Below are 16,809 nucleotides of genomic sequence, written 5' to 3'. Positions count from 1 at the left end.
AATTCAAATTTGACATATTTGGAAGTAAAAAAAATAGCTATCCACAGTCTTGTATTCTTTTGACTTTGACCTGAAATAATCTACCGTAATAGCAATGAAGTATTATTCCAGATATTTTTGGTAGGAGTGTTGGGGGGGAGGGGGTGGGGGTGGGGGAAATAACTGTGCATTTGAGGAGGAGTACTGAAGAGCATACAGCAGAGGGCTCATGCAGGTGTTCTGAAGTTTCCAGTCTTGGTTTGAAATGCCTTGAATGAACTTAGACTTCTTCTATATCCTTGCTATGAATTATCTGATATCTGAAATCTTAAAAACCAAGGTTTGTGATACAAAATTTAGGAACTTAGATCCTCCAGAGGTCTCCCATATTCTGAGTCTTTTTCTCGAAGAATTATGCAAGGGAGATCAAAATTCAGCATATTTTCAAATATTTACAATTTGAGAAGTTCTCAAGAAGTTGATTTGCTATCTTAGTTTAAATTTTCTAGTAGCCTGTATTATCTTTTTCCACTAAATAATACAAAATTCCTTTAAACAAAATATAAACAGACATTGACATGAATATGTCTTCTACAGTCTAGTTCTATTTTCTTAGAAATATTTGGTAGGACCTCCTGAGTTTCTCAGGCGAGAAATTATAGTTAAAGTACTTTCAAAATCAATATAATTACAAACAACATGAAAGATGAAAAGTGAATTATGTTGTGAAAATACCTACCATATTTGAAAAGCCATGACATATGGTGCAGTAACCATCTGAAGAATTAACCACCTTGATAACAACTTTTCTCTCAGGATTAGGTGCGAATTAAATTCATTTAACCCTTAACTCAAAGAGAATTCAGTGTCAAAGAACTATGTAGTGCATAAAGAAAGACAAGATCCACTACTACTGCAACCTTTGAACTAAGTGTATGAGCCCAATTTCTTCAGTATTAAAGGCTTAAACAAATAGGTACTTAAAAAAATTAAAGAGAAATAATGAACATTAAGAGACCACAATTCATATTATCTAACACTTCAGAGGCATGGAATTTTAGGCTTCAGTTTTCAGATTCCATGTCTTAGAATAACAAACATTAAGGAGGTTAAAAGTAGGTAGATTAGTTTGGACAAGAGTATAAAGATACAAGGGATTAAGCATTTAAGCATTTTGGATTATATGGACTCATGGAATCACAGAATCACAGAATGGAATGGCCAGGATTGGAAGGGACCTCAAGAATCACAAATCTCCAACCCCCTGCCACATGCAGGGCCACAAACATCCACATTTAATATTAGACCAGGCTGCCCAGGGCCCCATCCAATCTGGCCTTAAGCACTTCCAGGGATGGGGAATCCACAACCTCTCTGGGCAGTTGTTCCAGCACCTCACCACTCTCTCTGTAAAGAACTTCCCCCTGACATCCAACCTAAATCTCCCCTCCCTCAACTTCAAACTATTTCCCCTTGTTCTGCAGTTATTAACCCTTTCAAAGAGTTGACTCCCCTCCTGTTTGTAGGCTCCCTTTACGTACTGAAAGGCTGCAATGAAGTCACCCTGCAGCCTTCTTTCCTCCAGGCTGAACAAGCCCAGCTCTCTCAGCATGCTTTCAGAGGTGCTCTAGTCCCCTGATCATCCTAGTGGCTCTCCTCTGGACCCTCTCCAGCAGCTCTCTGTCTTTCTTGTACTGAGGGCTCCAGACCTGGGCACAGTACTCCAGATGGGGCCTCACAAGGACAGAGTAGAGAGGGACAATCGCCTCCCTGTCCCTGCTGGCCACCCCTCTTCTGATGGACCCCAGGATACCATTTGCCCTCCGAGCCGCAAGGACTCACTGCTGGCTCACATTAAGTTTTTCATCTATCAACACCCCCAGGTCCTTCTCCGCAGGGCTGCTCTCAAGGACCATTCCTCCCAGTCTGCATAGATGCCTGGGATTCCTCCGGCCCAAGTGCAAAACTTTGCACTTTGCTGTGTTGAACCTCATCAGGTTCACCCGGGCCCACCTTTCCAGCCTGTCGAGGTCCCTCTGAGTGGCATCCATTCCCTCTATCGTGACAACTGCACCACTCAGCTTGGTGTCATCAGCAAACTTGCTGAGGGTGCACTTGATTCCATCATCGATGTTTTTGATAAAGATGTTAAAGAGCACCAGTACCAAGACAGACCCCTGGGGGATGCCGCTAGTTACCGGCCTCCACCTGGACATAGAGCCATTAATGACCACTCTCTGTCTGCAGTCTTTCAACCAGTTTCTTATCCATCGAGTGCTCCACCCATCAAATTCACATCCCTCCAATTTAGAGATAAGGATGTGGTGGGGGATCGTGTCAAAGACCTTGCTTAAGTCCAGGTAAATGACATAGGTTGTCTTCCCCTTGTCTACCAATGCTGTCACTCCATCATAGAAGGCCAGAAGAAGCATCCAGTCTGAGTGATCCTAACAATCTCTTTTCTTAAGAGTAGAGAGGATAAATGACAATTTTGTGATTTTCATGTTTTAGTAACTTTGCTCTCTCATCTGTTTCTTGGTATATTGAAAATGGACAGAAAATGACAAAGTAGAGCCAGAGTTTCACTAGAACTAGAATTTCCGTAATGTGTTGCGTGCCTTCTAAAAAGCATGAATAAGTTTATCTTGCTCTTAGAACACTACTCGAGAGCGTGGAAAACTTATGAAAAAATAGCTTTGAACCCATAAGGATGCTTGTGCTTTGTCTTACTATGTTGTCAATCCAACTTACTTTGGTCTGATATCATGAGTTGCTGCTACCATTATGTGTTTCATTATTCTCATTAACATGCTATTTGTCTTACTGTCTTACTTCTTCAGACTTCCTTTCTTCTAATTCGTCCGAAAGTGCAGCTACTCCTGGGGTTCCTATTAATGTGCCTTGCACAGCTTTCATGAGGTCAAGCAGCCCCTAACCCTTATGTTTCACGAAAGATCCTTTTGATTCCCAGCTCTACCAAGCTGGAATTATATTTTCTACTTTTTCCACACACTCTCCCTTTTTTTTTCTTTCCTCTCCTTCTATCTTTCAGATCATGAACTTCAAATGGAATCTTCATTCATCTGAATTGTGAAGAATGTGCTATCTTCAGCTCTTGGAGAAGCACCGAATAAATAGAAATACGAATTAATTTGATAAAAATATACTACATGTTTCGTTAAGCAAACTTTACTTAGTGAAGAAGAGTGTCCTTTCATTGTCCATGCATATAAAAATACAAATATTTCTATCTGAAAAGAAATCTATGGAAAGAGGTAGCAGAGCAGATTAGTGCTACAGGGCATTTATAGATATTTTAGTCTACCAAGCTCTATAAAATGCATTTCAAAAGGAAAAAGAGGAATTGAACTCCATTTGGTTAAAGGCTGTCTGTGTCTGTCTGATCTCCTTCCATGCTCCCATTACAACTCTGTTTCTGTTCTTTATTTTGAGCTCCCACCAAACCTTTATGCAAACTTTCATTGTATAGCCAATGGAACTGTTTAGCAGTTTGAATAGCTGTTTCACCTGTACAGTATTTTACTGTGTTAATTCCTGTTGCTGTAATAAGAGTATTTTGCTAAGAGAAATCACTGTACCAAGGTACTAGTGCTCTGTGAGTGGTTTCTAATGTTACCTTTCTCTGGGAAATTTTATAAAAATAAGAGATTCAGAATATTAACAGGATTCTTCATTCCAGGGGGAATATTTATTAGTTTTAATAAATTGCTTCAGTTTTAGGAATAAAATAGACTGTCTATTTTAAGTTTGCATGAAGCAAGCCTGAAAAATACAGAAGTGACAGAACAAGCAATTTCTCATTATTATATATATTTTTTAATTTTAACCTTCACCAATTCTGACAGGATCTCTGTGAATTTTGTACTTAGACTGTTGGAAGCTGTTCAAAATTGCAAATGTATAGAAGCTGAGCTTTCAAAGCAATAACATAATAATCCAGTGATTAGAATTGCTGCTATAAGGGTAAAATTTATTTATTTATCTATCTATCTATCTATCTATCTATCTATCTATTTATTTATTTATTTTAAGAGAGAAATAAAAAAAATAACATTATCTTTCTTCTCACAATGGCTTAACTATCTTACAGAACATAGTATTACCAACGGTTTCCTGTAAGGAAGCAATATTTGAAGTAGAGGTTTAGAAGTCTTTTTGTGTTTGCTTGGTATCATCAGTGCTGTAGTGTACAGTGCAAGGTAAAAGCCAAATCTTGGTCTCCTGAGATTTGAGTTATGGTGTTCACCACTGATCAGTCTTTAGACCTTTGGAACTCAGAACAGAGTCTGATTATCAGGAAATACATTCCACAGAGGTATGGCTTATGGCCAGATGGGCACCAGATGTGATCTGAGAATTGTCTATGCACGTTACTACACCTATGTGCCTTTTATTTTAATAGTACTAGAATCATGGTTCTCTGTCACAGAGATGTGTAACTTCCAGAGTAGGCTTTATGTCAACTGCACTCTTCATTTCAGGCACTGAACCTGCAGCTGCCTACTGCTGTTCACACAGACAAACCAAAACTCACCAAGTGATAATTCTCAAAATGAACTGGACTAGAAATTTAAAGGCTGGGATATGTTGGTAAAAATGTCAGTAGTAATGTTGTTGTTTGTTTGTTTGTTTTTCATGCTATATATTAGGATGAGAGGCAATGGCTTTGAGTTGTGCCAGTAAAAGTTCATGTTGGATGTTAGGAAAAATTTCTTCCCAAGAAGAATGATAATGCACTGGGACTGGATGCCCAGGAAGTGGTGGAGTGTCTGTCCCTGGGGGTGCTCAAAAACTATGGAGATGTGACACTGAGGGATGTGGTCAGTGGGCATGGTGGGGTAGGTTAGGGTTGGACTAGATGATCTTAGTGGTCTTTTCCAACCTTAATGATTCTGTGCTTCTAGGATTCTGTACATTTGCGACGACTGTTAATGAAATGCCAAGGATGACTGCAAGATAATGTGTGCAGTATTTTCAGAAATACAGGCTTACAGTCTCACATATTAATGGAATGCCTTGATTGTGTGTTTCAGGGTTAATTATCCTAAAGGCTGAGAATAGAGATAGCATCCTCCAATCAATCACAGCTTTCCTGGATATAAGCAAAACAGGAAATATAACTGTAATGAAAGAGCAGGAGATGGGAGTAGTTTAAATGAAAACAGTATAAATTTTTTCTCCTCTTAAAAAAAAAAAACAGCTTGAAACATTGAAAAAAGTCAAAAGAATAATCAATTTAACATAATAATAATAGTATTAATAATAAAACACTTATCTCTTTATTTAGTAAGGTAATAAGAAAATATGCTTTCTTCTTATTAAATGTGTGGTAAGTTGCAGAGTTTTTACATTTTAAAAATAAATGTCTGAAGTTTTTCTCAATTAGATTCAGGAAATGGAACAAACAAACATTACTTTTGTTTATTGAAATCATTATACCCAAGCTCTTCATTTCACACGTTTATCTACAGATGTCGAGAGTAAAACTGCTAAGTATTCCTCCCAAGTATGTGGGTAGTTGGCAATTGGGAAGCCTGCATGCATGGCTTTAAGGAATGCTAATAAATACTGATAGACAATAGACTTTAACATGGAACAAAATAAATCTTCAGGTTGTCCTCCTGAGACACCACAGGACAAGCTACCTCCTGCACATACTGATTTAAGACTATTACATCAGAGCTAAATGTAGAGTATTCAAATGCCTTGAATGCAGTTAAGGGTGTTCAATAATCTGACCTACTCTACCACTCTTTCCACCCATGGATCTTCTGCTCAGTTGTTCAGTTCAAGTTCATGCTTGCAACCTGAACTATGTTCTAAATTCACCTTCAGCCCTGGCCTTTGCTAGTCCTGCCTTGTTGACTTGATTTCAGACATGGTTTTCCATCTCCTTATTTGTGCAATGATGGTTGAACTGCTGGTAGAACCTGCCCTTCTGTAGCTCTGTAGAATCCAGGCTCAGGTTGTTCTGCTTGGGCATGTTGGGACTGCATCTGAGGTGGTCAATTGTCTCCCATGGCCAAGTTGGGTCACCCTTTGGTCATGCCTTGTCCTCCCTTCTGAAGAAACTCCCTTCCTGACTATTTATGACTACTGACACTTTTCCCATGGAAATTAGGGTTGCTGCATATTTAGGAATGAGGGATGAAGAAATAGAGACACTTGGAAACCTGGCTTCTGGACCAAAAAGGGTTTCTTTTCTATCATTTCTGATTTACATCTTTGACTTCTTGCACAATAGTTCTAAAAAAAAATAATAATTAAATTGCCATGCAGAGGGACCTTGATAGGCTAGAAAGGTGGGCCCGGGTGAACCTGATGAGGTTCAACACAGCAAAGTGCAAAGTTTTGCACTTGGGCCGGAGGAATCCCAGGCATCCGTACAGGCTGGAAGGAGCGGTCCTTGAGAACAGCCCTGTGGAGAAGGACCTGGGGGTGTTGATAGATGAAAAACTTAATATACCCAGCAGTGAGCTCTTGCAGCTCAGAGGGCAAATGGTATCCTGGGGTCCATCAGAAGAGGGGTGGCCAGCAGGGACAGGGAGGTGATTGTCCCCCTCTACTCTGCTCTTGTGAGGCCCCATCTGGAATACTGCGTCCAAGTGTGGAGCCCGCAGTACAAGAAAGACAGAGAGCTGCTGGAGAGGGTCCAGAGGAGGGCCACTAGGATGATCAGGGGACTGGAGAACCTCCCCTATGAGGACAGGCTGAGGGAGCTGGGCTTGTTCAGCCTGGAGGAAAGAAGGCTGCAGGGTGACTTCATTGCAGCCTTTCAGTACCTAAACGGAGCCTACAGAGGGGAGTGGAATCAACTTTTTGAAAGGGTTGATATGTGTAGGATGAGGGGAAATGGTTTGAAGTTGAGGGAGGGGAGATTTAGGTTGGGTGTCAGGGGGAAATTCTTTACCCAGAGAGTGGTGAGGTGCTGGAACAGGCTGCCCAGAGAGGTTGTGGATGCCCCGTCCTTGGTGGTGTTCAAGGCCAGGTTGGATGTAGCCCTGGGCAGCCTGATCTGGTATTAAATGTGGATGTTTGTGACCCTGCATGTGGCAGGGGGGTTGGAGATTCATGATCCTTGAGGTCCCTTTCAACCCTGGCCATTCTATGATTCTGTGATTCTGTGAAAAAAAATAAAAAATTATAAACTTCTGTCATTTTTTCTTAGAGGAAAAATCTGATGCAATGCTTTGTGAAATACAGCACAGTTTTCCTGGATGCAACTTCACTATCTCTGAGTCTTGCACAATTAAAGCCTAACTGATTCAGGTGACTTATATTTATATTATTAAATAATATTTTATTATTTATATTATTCTGCAAGAGCAATATAACTATTTATTAGGGAATAATCACAGAATCAATATGTAAGGCTAGCATATCAGAGCCCTAAAGCACTGAGATATAGTGAACAAAGAGAGACAAAGAGCATTGTAAATAGGTCTTAAACAATCTTCCCTCACATACACATTATTTTCACACAGATAAAATAAATACTGGAAATGAGTTTATACTTTATTCAATATTTTATTATCTTGGCATACTTTGTTTTTATTTTTTTTTTTTCTTGTGGCTTTGGGAGTGTTTTGACATACCAAAAAACAGTTATTCCTTCCTTATCTGCCATTTTAGACTTTTTAGACTTACTGTTAAATGTTTTTCTTCTTTGGAGATGCGTGTCTTGTTTGTTTTTTTTTTTGTTTTGTTTTGTTTTGTTTTGTTTTGTTTTTTACAATTTTCCTATGTGATGGGTTTCTTCTCCTTCCAGCTGTTTCTGATTTTTGGTTTTATGCCTCTTTTTATAAGAGTATTACAAAGTAGCCTGTGAATTTCATAATAGAATAGAATCATTAAGGTTGGAAAAAACCTCTAAGATAATCTAGTGCAACTGTTGCACCATCACCACCATGCCTACCAATCCATGTGAATCAGTGCTACATCTCCACGTTTCTCAAGTACTTCCAGTGACGGTGACTCCACCACCTCCCTGAGGTGCCCATTCCAACAACTCATCACTCTTCCTGATAACAAATTGTTCTTAGCATCCAATCTGAACCTCTCCTGTCACAAACTGAGGCCATTACCGCTTGTCCTATTGCTAGTTATCTGGGAAAAGATGCTGACCCCCACCTCGCTGCAACCTTCTTTTCCCACTTCTGCCCATTAACTATAGAAACTACCTATCAATTTCAGCAAAAATTGGTAGCTCTTTCAGGGCAGGAAGGGGGTTGAAGCGAATATTAATACAATAAACTGTCTAAGTTTTGGAAAGTTCCTCCATTATTTGTATTGCCTTGTTATTAAAGGTACTGAATTAGACTTGGAGCTTCGTTGTATCTAACAAGTATATACATATATGATAAAAGAGTACAGAATCTGAGTTATAAAGCCGAGGCTGCTTATAATTTTAGAGGGAAGCTCTTAGCCTAAAGACACATAAGATATCCACAGTCTTTACAGTGCTGCACCCAGGTCTCTTTTCTCTCAGATTATTATATGAGACATCAATCAGAGGGAAGAGACCAGTCCAACCAATTGTCTTCTTCTGAGTCTCCAGTGACACATTTGTATAATTATAGATATACTTACCTAATCCCTCTTGTCCATTCACTGATCTAATCTTTTTGTTTTGTTTTGTTTATCTTCATGCCTTCTTTGCTTCTACAGCCTCCTGTAGGAACAAACTCCAGAAGCTCACTGCTTGTGTCATTAAAAATATATATACTTCCATTTTATACCGGACTCTATTAGTTACAATGAGCATTGGTACCTACAATACTGTAGTTCATCTATAATTTGCCTCTCAGTCCTGCTCTAGAGATACATGCCAACTGCAACCCTACATACAGTTGATGCAGATCTACATATTTTCCTTCCTAAACACATACAAAAGAATATATAATCCCCACGGATTCTGTCATCCCCACTATGCTGTCATCCACTATTTGGTCTCCATAAACATTCAATGTGTCATTGAAAGTCAATGGGTCTAATTTTTTTCTGCATGCTGCTGTCTGTCACATGGCAATAAAATGTAATGGAATACTGGTGGGAAGGTTCCACCTCTACTGCTATACTACCAACATCCATCACTGAGGCTGTGGGACAAAATAATAGCATAGGAGGCATTATTTTTGGAGCAGCCAATGTATGTCTCCTGGCATCAGAATGTAGAGTATGGAATGAGTATAGGATACCAGAGCTGACCTCTGACTTCACTCACCGTGCTCTTTAGATATGTAGACTAGATGTATCTACCTGTTGTAGAGAAGGGTGTTTCATGAGCTGTAACTGCAGCCAATATGGTGTTTTTCAGAAGTGTATATCTACTAGGTACCATAATCTTCAGCTAAAGTTGTCTTTGTGTGAGTATTCATTTGAACATAAAGCAAAATAAAATAAATAACTTATCCATTTAAACGAACATAGATTTATTATTTTCTTTCCTTTAGAATGATAACAGCCTTGAATTACTACATATATTAACAGTGTATCCTTAGGTTTTACATCTAATTGGAGCTCAAATATACCAAGGACTCAAGTATACAAATAAACACAGGCTGAATCTATGAAATCTTTCTTCTATGAGAGACATGGTTCTCTAAGACAGTTCTTTCCTCCTCAGTGCATTTTGTTAAGAAATATCAGGTAGCAGCAGCTGCAGTGTGATCTGGCCAGAAGACTTTTATCAATGAAGTAAATGAAAAGCAAAAACTCTCTTAAAGTGTGACTATATTTCTTCTCCCCAGTATTTCTGTCTACCACAGACAAAAAAAAATATTCCCTGACCTTTTCTCCTTGTTTTTTCTTTATCCAACATTGATTGGGAAACTACAAATGAAAGGATCTCCCTTACTCACCAGGAGGCAAACAGCATTTTCCTCTTCATAGTATAGTATGTCTCATGTCTTTTGTAATTGCTAGTTCACTAGTGAATTAGGATACCATTTCTGCACAACATGTGAAGAAATGCAAATCACTGGAGCCAAGAAAATTATCAAATTTCATGTTACTCCCTACTTTCTTTGTTAGGGACTTATATTAAGTGCTTCAAAAAAATGTCAATCTGTGTAGAGTTCTCTTTCTGTGTTTAATTTTTTTGGCATTGAATAATTTATTTTCTAGCACTTGTCTGAGTACTACTTCAGTACACTTAAAAGCTGAAGATTTTACTCTGCATTGTTCACATTAAGACAATTTAATTAGTTGACCTTTCTACTTTCCTCTAAGAAAACAACATTAAGTGTTCTAATTATTTGAGGCTTTCAAACATTTTTGCAACCACATATTGATTCCAGTTAATGTTTCTGTCTGACTAGTTCTAATTTCTATCAAGTTTAACTCTATCTTGAAATTGTTTTGTTTACACATTTATCTGCAAAGGACATTTTTGCTTTTAATATTACTTCCCTCCCAGCATGTCAGTCTTCTGAGAAAGTTTCCAGAAGAAAACTCTCTTCTGACTTCTTTAGGTGCAACTGTTTAGTCTGAAGAAGAGAAGGTCAGAGGAGACCATATCACTCTCTATAACTCCCTGAAAGGAGGTTGTGTCAAGGTGAGGGTTGGACTCTTTTACACTGAATTTCAAAGTATCATGTTACCTTTGCAAAATTCTATCCAAAATCTCCAGCTTAGCTTAAGCCAATAGAGAAAATGGATGAAAAATATTGGTTGAACTACTGAAAAACAACAAAGGGTGTTTTCCTGTCCAACTTTTTTCATCTTCAAACAACAACACCCTAACTGTTTCAAAATCGAAGGGCATCAACAAAACTCACTGCCTCTTAACAAACAAATCCTGTCCACATGGTTATCAGAGAAATTATCTTAAATGCAGAGACAAGAAAGAACTCCTCATCAAGCAAGACAATTACACTAAAGCATCCAAATCAGTCAACTGCATAATGAATCAAATGGAAAGCAGTTTAACATTCTGCTAGATAAATATCTTACAGACCACAGCCACAGCTGTTGTTGCTATTGCTGGCTATCAGGAAGGCTGTTGTAACTGAAGCTTTCCCTGGTGTTTGAATCATCCCAAAGCACTGTTTCTCCCAGTCCTTATATTTATTGAAGGTCTGTGTCCTTGCTTGCACAGTGTACATGGATGTTATAAGAGAGATCTTCCTGGCATAGCTCCAGTTTGAAACACCTGCAGCAAATAAAGCAGATGTCCGAATACTCACCAGTGCATTGAATTGTTTTAATGTCTTTTGCCTCATGGTTGATGGATTCAGTATAGTCTGCAACTTGCTCCTGAGGTTCACTGTACAGGGTGTTTTCAGCACTGCCAGGCAATTATGAAAACAGATCAGAGGACTGATGTACAGATCAGTAAGATATTTGAATCTTCTGTCCCGTCTGTGTCTTGATTTAATTAAAATAGAAAAATAAGAGCAGTAAGTGTATTCTAAAACATTAGTGCTTGGAAGATAATTCCTAAGCAAAAGGAGAATTTGTAAATAAGGGAATGAAGAGCTGAAGGAAAATAATGGAAATGCTTGTGTTCATTATACAGTGATTTGGATGAAAGTGCCATTTTAAAGGGTGAAAATTCCTTACGCATTCAAAGAGTCACAGTTTGAATACAGTACAAATTCAAAGATATTTCACAACAGAGATATAGAACAATTTCAAGTTCCAAAAGGGTCTATCCTGGTCAAAAATAAAAGCACTTTCTCACAATTATTGTCAGCTTCTAATGTGAGTTTTCCAGCTTTATGGTGCCAGGATAACCTCTGCTATTTAGGTGTTTTGTTGTTGTTGTTGTTATTTGTTTGTTGGGTTTTTTTTCTTCATGAGATATTTTCAACTATTGTAAAGGACAACAGGGCTTAGTGCAATATGTTGTCTTCAATATTTAAATTTTTAATTATCTAGAGTAATGGCATACTAGCAATTTTGTTAAAAATGAAGGAGATGTGACTGTTACACTCCTCTTATGTGAAATACTAGATTGTCTGAATGCAAAAGTTTGTGCTTTTATGATGTCTATCATGACCACAGTGGCACAATGATATATGGCCTCAATTGATTAAAAATGTTCAAATATTTGCCATTCAAGACTTTCCAAACATGTCTTCCAAACAAGGGAATGAGGGAGATGCTTCTGAAGCTGCTGGTTGTGATTTTTCTATTGATTGGATAGAGACACTAGATATTAGCAAAGCTTGATTTATCACTGCTACTTTGAAAAGTGTGCATACGCTCATGAAGTTAATTAAGCTCAATATGTATGATATTCCACTGTTCATTTTCACTAACAAACATTGGCCAACTTCTCTGGGAAATGAAAGAGGTGTATGTAACACTGTTTCACAAAAGGAGAAAGCTCAAAACCAGCCTGTGACCATGATTAGCATGGGCCACAATTTGTTGTGTTGCCAAAGAGTTAGAATGCCAGTTGTGAGAAATGATAACCAATTTGAAAGCTGATTCTAAATTGCATCTCAATGATTGGTAATCAGCTGAAGCAGGGGGAATAAACACCAGGCACACAGAGCTCCTTCTCCTACCATGAAGACATGCAGCCACAGCAAGTTCAACAGGATGGCAGATTGCTGCATAGAGGTGCACAGACTTGACAGTCAACGCCATGCAAACATTTCCCTTAAGTATCTTTGGGTATTTTGTTACCCGTTGCTTGCTCTTGGCTGTTATCCAACCACTCACAGCCTCTTCGAATGCCTGCTTGTATATTTTATACAGCAATTTTGTTTTATTGGACATTCATTACAGTGCCCAGTTTCTGTGTAAAACTGTCATGTATTTATTAGGGGAGATGTCTGCACAAGAATTACAGGATTTTTTTTCTTCTCAAGTGGTTTCTCTGCTTTTCCAGTTTCCTATTGAGTGACCACTAACACAGATGAGAAGTGTGGGTTCCTGGGAAGTAACTGAAAGAGTTCTCTTCCAGGGTAATGATTCTGTTGAGTTTATGTTTATTTTTACTATGTAATTGATTTAACAAGAGTAGACTCAACAAAACAATAATTTCGGTAAGTTATATTCTGCATGGCAGTATATACAGCTAATACATGTGACATCTGCTTTACATACATTGTATATGTTTAGCTTTTTCTTGAGGGCCCTCTGAGACAGTATGATTTGTTCATAATAGGAATCAAAATTCATTGAAGCTAGCTTGGTATATAGAGTTGTTGAAATATTGTACCTACTGATGTGAAAATCTTACCTCCATCCCAGGGTGAAAAACAAGGGAAGTGATTAATCCTTTAGACAACTAGAACCATTTCCTGAATCTCAGGCACTTAGAAATAGTTCTTCGTGTGTCTGCAGGATTTAATTTGATGGTGCTGAAATTATTTAAGTTTGAATATGCAAACAGCAATCTCAAGAAAACGTAAAGCATTGACCAGAACTATTCAGGTCATGGTTCACAGTGGTGTGTATTTGCTTAGCCTGGTTCTCCTCCAGATCCCACTAAGTACCTGTGAAGTGTATATTTTCATCTACTTTTCAATTAAGTGTGGATACAGTTAATTTTCTGCCATGGCTTGACTGAACTGCAAGGTTGGGCAAAAGGCAATGGTATGTATTGCATGATTTAGAGAGAGGTGGAGACTGAATGAAGTTGTTGAGGAGAGGAAAAAAGCTTTTGCAGATCACTTTTTAGGAGTATGGAAGGGAACAAGAACCATCTGAAACACCTCTGATTTCTGGCATCATCCATGTAGCCAATCACTCAGCTGATCAGTTCACATGCTTCATCCTGGGCCCTCGTATCTAATGGGGGCGATGGAGAACACAGAGGAGAAATCTGGTAGCCTCTTTGTGATATTATGAATGTGGGCTTCTGGAAAGCAGTAACCTTTTCTAGCGATATTTTTCAGATGACATATGAGTGCTTTAGTACCATCCAGTGAGAAATCTCCATTTAGTATCGACTTCCAGTTTTTGTTTTTGTTTTTCTTTTTGTGTCAGTAGCTCTAATACTAGATTAAACCAACCTTTCACAGTTGTTCCTTCCTTGGTCTTGACCACTGCTCATGCAATGTCCTTTTTTCCAATTGCAGAGCCTCGAATTTGTTGTGTAGGGACACTTCAGGGGTAAGGGAGAGACTCCTCCCCCTCTAAGCAGAGATGAGACTCCCTTATCTATTAGGTCAGTCAAGTTTCTTTACCTCCAGGTTGGAAACTAGCTTATCTTCCTCTTGAAGCATCTTGAGACTGTCAGCCTGTTCATATCAATGCACAGTACTGTGAATCAATCTCTCTTAGTTTCCCAGACACTATGCTGACTGGGGATTTCTGCTCCCAGTCTGGCTACTTGCTCAAGAAGTTGACTGGGCTGAGCACACTTGCATTCATGGCCTCTCTGCCCTCAAGCCTTAGGGGGACTTCCAGATTTTAGAGTTCCCCACACTGAAAAGTCTGAGTAGCTATTTATCTCCTCAGGAGGTCTGTTTGGGTGCATGTGTCTTCTTGGAAAGGTTGTGGCCTCTCTGAATTACAGCCTCAGCCCAGCAGTTGCAGCGAGTGAATGTCAATTTTGTTTCTGTAGATAAAGAAAGTGACTGCCTTTTACCCTCCTGTGCTAACAGCCATGCCCAGGCTAGCATACCATGTTCTGATTGTCATGGTCCTGATTGTCCATGTTCCCAAGGGCTGCTTTTGTACTTGTGGTGTAGGCTGCCACTGCTCCTGGCAGCCCTCTTTACATGCCTCAGGCTTCCTCAGTACAGCATACTATTCCCCAGCTTTAACTCTGTTGGATAACTTGCAAACTGTATTATGGCATTGGTTAACAAGAAATGTATTTTCCTAAGGTCCATTAGAGGCATCCCACAGAAACTTGTGAAGTAGAAGCTGTTGATAGTACCATCAAGAATGGATGGAAATAAAAATGTGCAAGTGAATAAAAAGGGAGAACTGGGTGTAAGTAAATGGAAGTTCAGTATGGGGAAACTGTAGATATGGGAAAGAAGATAAAAACAGGAAAAAAAAAAAAAAAAAAAAAAAAGGATTGAAATCTCTAAATCCTCAAGGTCTATAGGACTATTTCACATAAAATATAAAATCACTCACACTACTTCACATTACAGGAGGCTCCTCAGTATTTTACATGAGTTCTTGGCTGTTATTTATTTCTTTTCCCACATTCTCAATATACTCTGGAGGACTCGTTCACTGGTTCAGACCTTTACAATGCTAGTGAAGTATGTTAACCATGCTCCTATAGTGGATCATACATCTTGGTTTCATGTAAAAGACATATAGTTTATGAATACCACAGTTGTTCCACAACATGAACAGGAGACAGTGAATGAGGAACAAGGGATTTGCTTGGTCCCTCTCAGAAAAGAAAGAATATTAATTAACACAAGCTTTTAGAAAGCTGAAGCATTTGGCTGTACAAGTGAGGCAAAGTTAAATGTGTTTTACAAATAGCATAAGACTTGAGAGAGAAAATACAGAACGCCAACCAACAAAGTGCCTGGGCCATGAACAGCCCTTTTTTTAGGAGGTTACTGTAGTGGCATCTCCATAGTTTTAGACATCTGAAGTATGAAAGTGTAAAGACAACTGTATGAACATGTATGCATACACATGCTGCAGGTATGTGTGTTTTGACATTTCCTTTCATGAAGAGGATGCGTTTCTGGGAAAGAATGAACAACGTCAAAAGGTATATAGACAAATGACTCCCTGTATTTAGAACAGAGGATGAAAAGAGTTTGAATAGACACAATTTGTTCACAGATCACTGTGCTTTTACAACACATTTCTCTGTGTCAGTCATGCTAAATGCTTTTCAGACATTTTAAGAGGCCTTTGCATTACAAAGACACTTCTAGTACATACAGGTCTGGTGAGAACTTGTTACAGATAACAAGCCTGTACACAAAAAGCTAGAGGGAAATACATATAAAATATATATGCAGATATCTCTCTATATATGTAAATACAGGCTCTTCACAACACTTCAGTGTTTAGAATGCAGCCCATTTTTCCAAAGATCCCATCTTTGCTGACCTACCTCAACATGCTGTGGAAAAGAAAAAAAAAAAAAGCTATTATTTCCTCCGTGGTATTGATCCTTCTGAGTCAGATATGCTGTAAGATAGCCTGGAGGAGTACTTGTGTTTGCCTGCAATAAGCATTTTATGCCCCAGATACAGAGACACATTTGTGCTCTGAACTCTATTTAAAGCCATAAACATGATGAAAAATTATAATCAATACCAAACGTACACCTTAGATGTCCAAGAAAACCTGTAATTTTGAACAGTAGAAGAGTTCGTGAACAACAAATAAGATTTAAGCAAGTGTAATGCCTTAAACAATGTATGTCTTCTTTTCATTTAATTAATAGATATGCTTTCTAGTTACTTGTTAGTGCTATTGCTTCTCATAATGGCAAATCTTTCCATGCAGAGAAGATTTCATGATTTATTGAGGGATTTCTTTACGAAGTCCTTGCAGGGAGATTTCCAGTCAGTGCCCAAAGCTGGCAGTTAATTATAAATACTTTAAAAAGCAGTGAAGAAAATAATACCAAGTTAACACTCAGAGTTTAAAAATACTAAACCTTGAATGTAAAGTGGGAATCTGTTTGAAGTGCTTGTGTTACAGTAGCACACGGACATTCCCACTGAATCAAAGGGCCATTTGTAGTTCATTATAAAATCTTACAAGGCTCAGAAAAAGCATGTAACTTCTTCACGTTCCTTTTCCATCCAACTTGCCTCTGAAAGTCATCCCCCTCCCATGTTATGCTATGTGTATAACTCTTCAGGTGTATATTCTGTGCTTCTGGGCTGTTAATAATGGCTTTTAGAGCTCCTG

Source organism: Tympanuchus pallidicinctus, unplaced genomic scaffold (genome assembly GCF_026119805.1).
Source record: "Tympanuchus pallidicinctus isolate F22 unplaced genomic scaffold, pur_lepc_1.0 scaffold11, whole genome shotgun sequence".
NCBI lineage: Eukaryota > Metazoa > Chordata > Aves > Galliformes > Phasianidae > Tympanuchus > Tympanuchus pallidicinctus.
The sequence above is the reverse complement of the archived record's forward strand: the minus strand, read 5'-3'. Positions refer to the sequence as shown.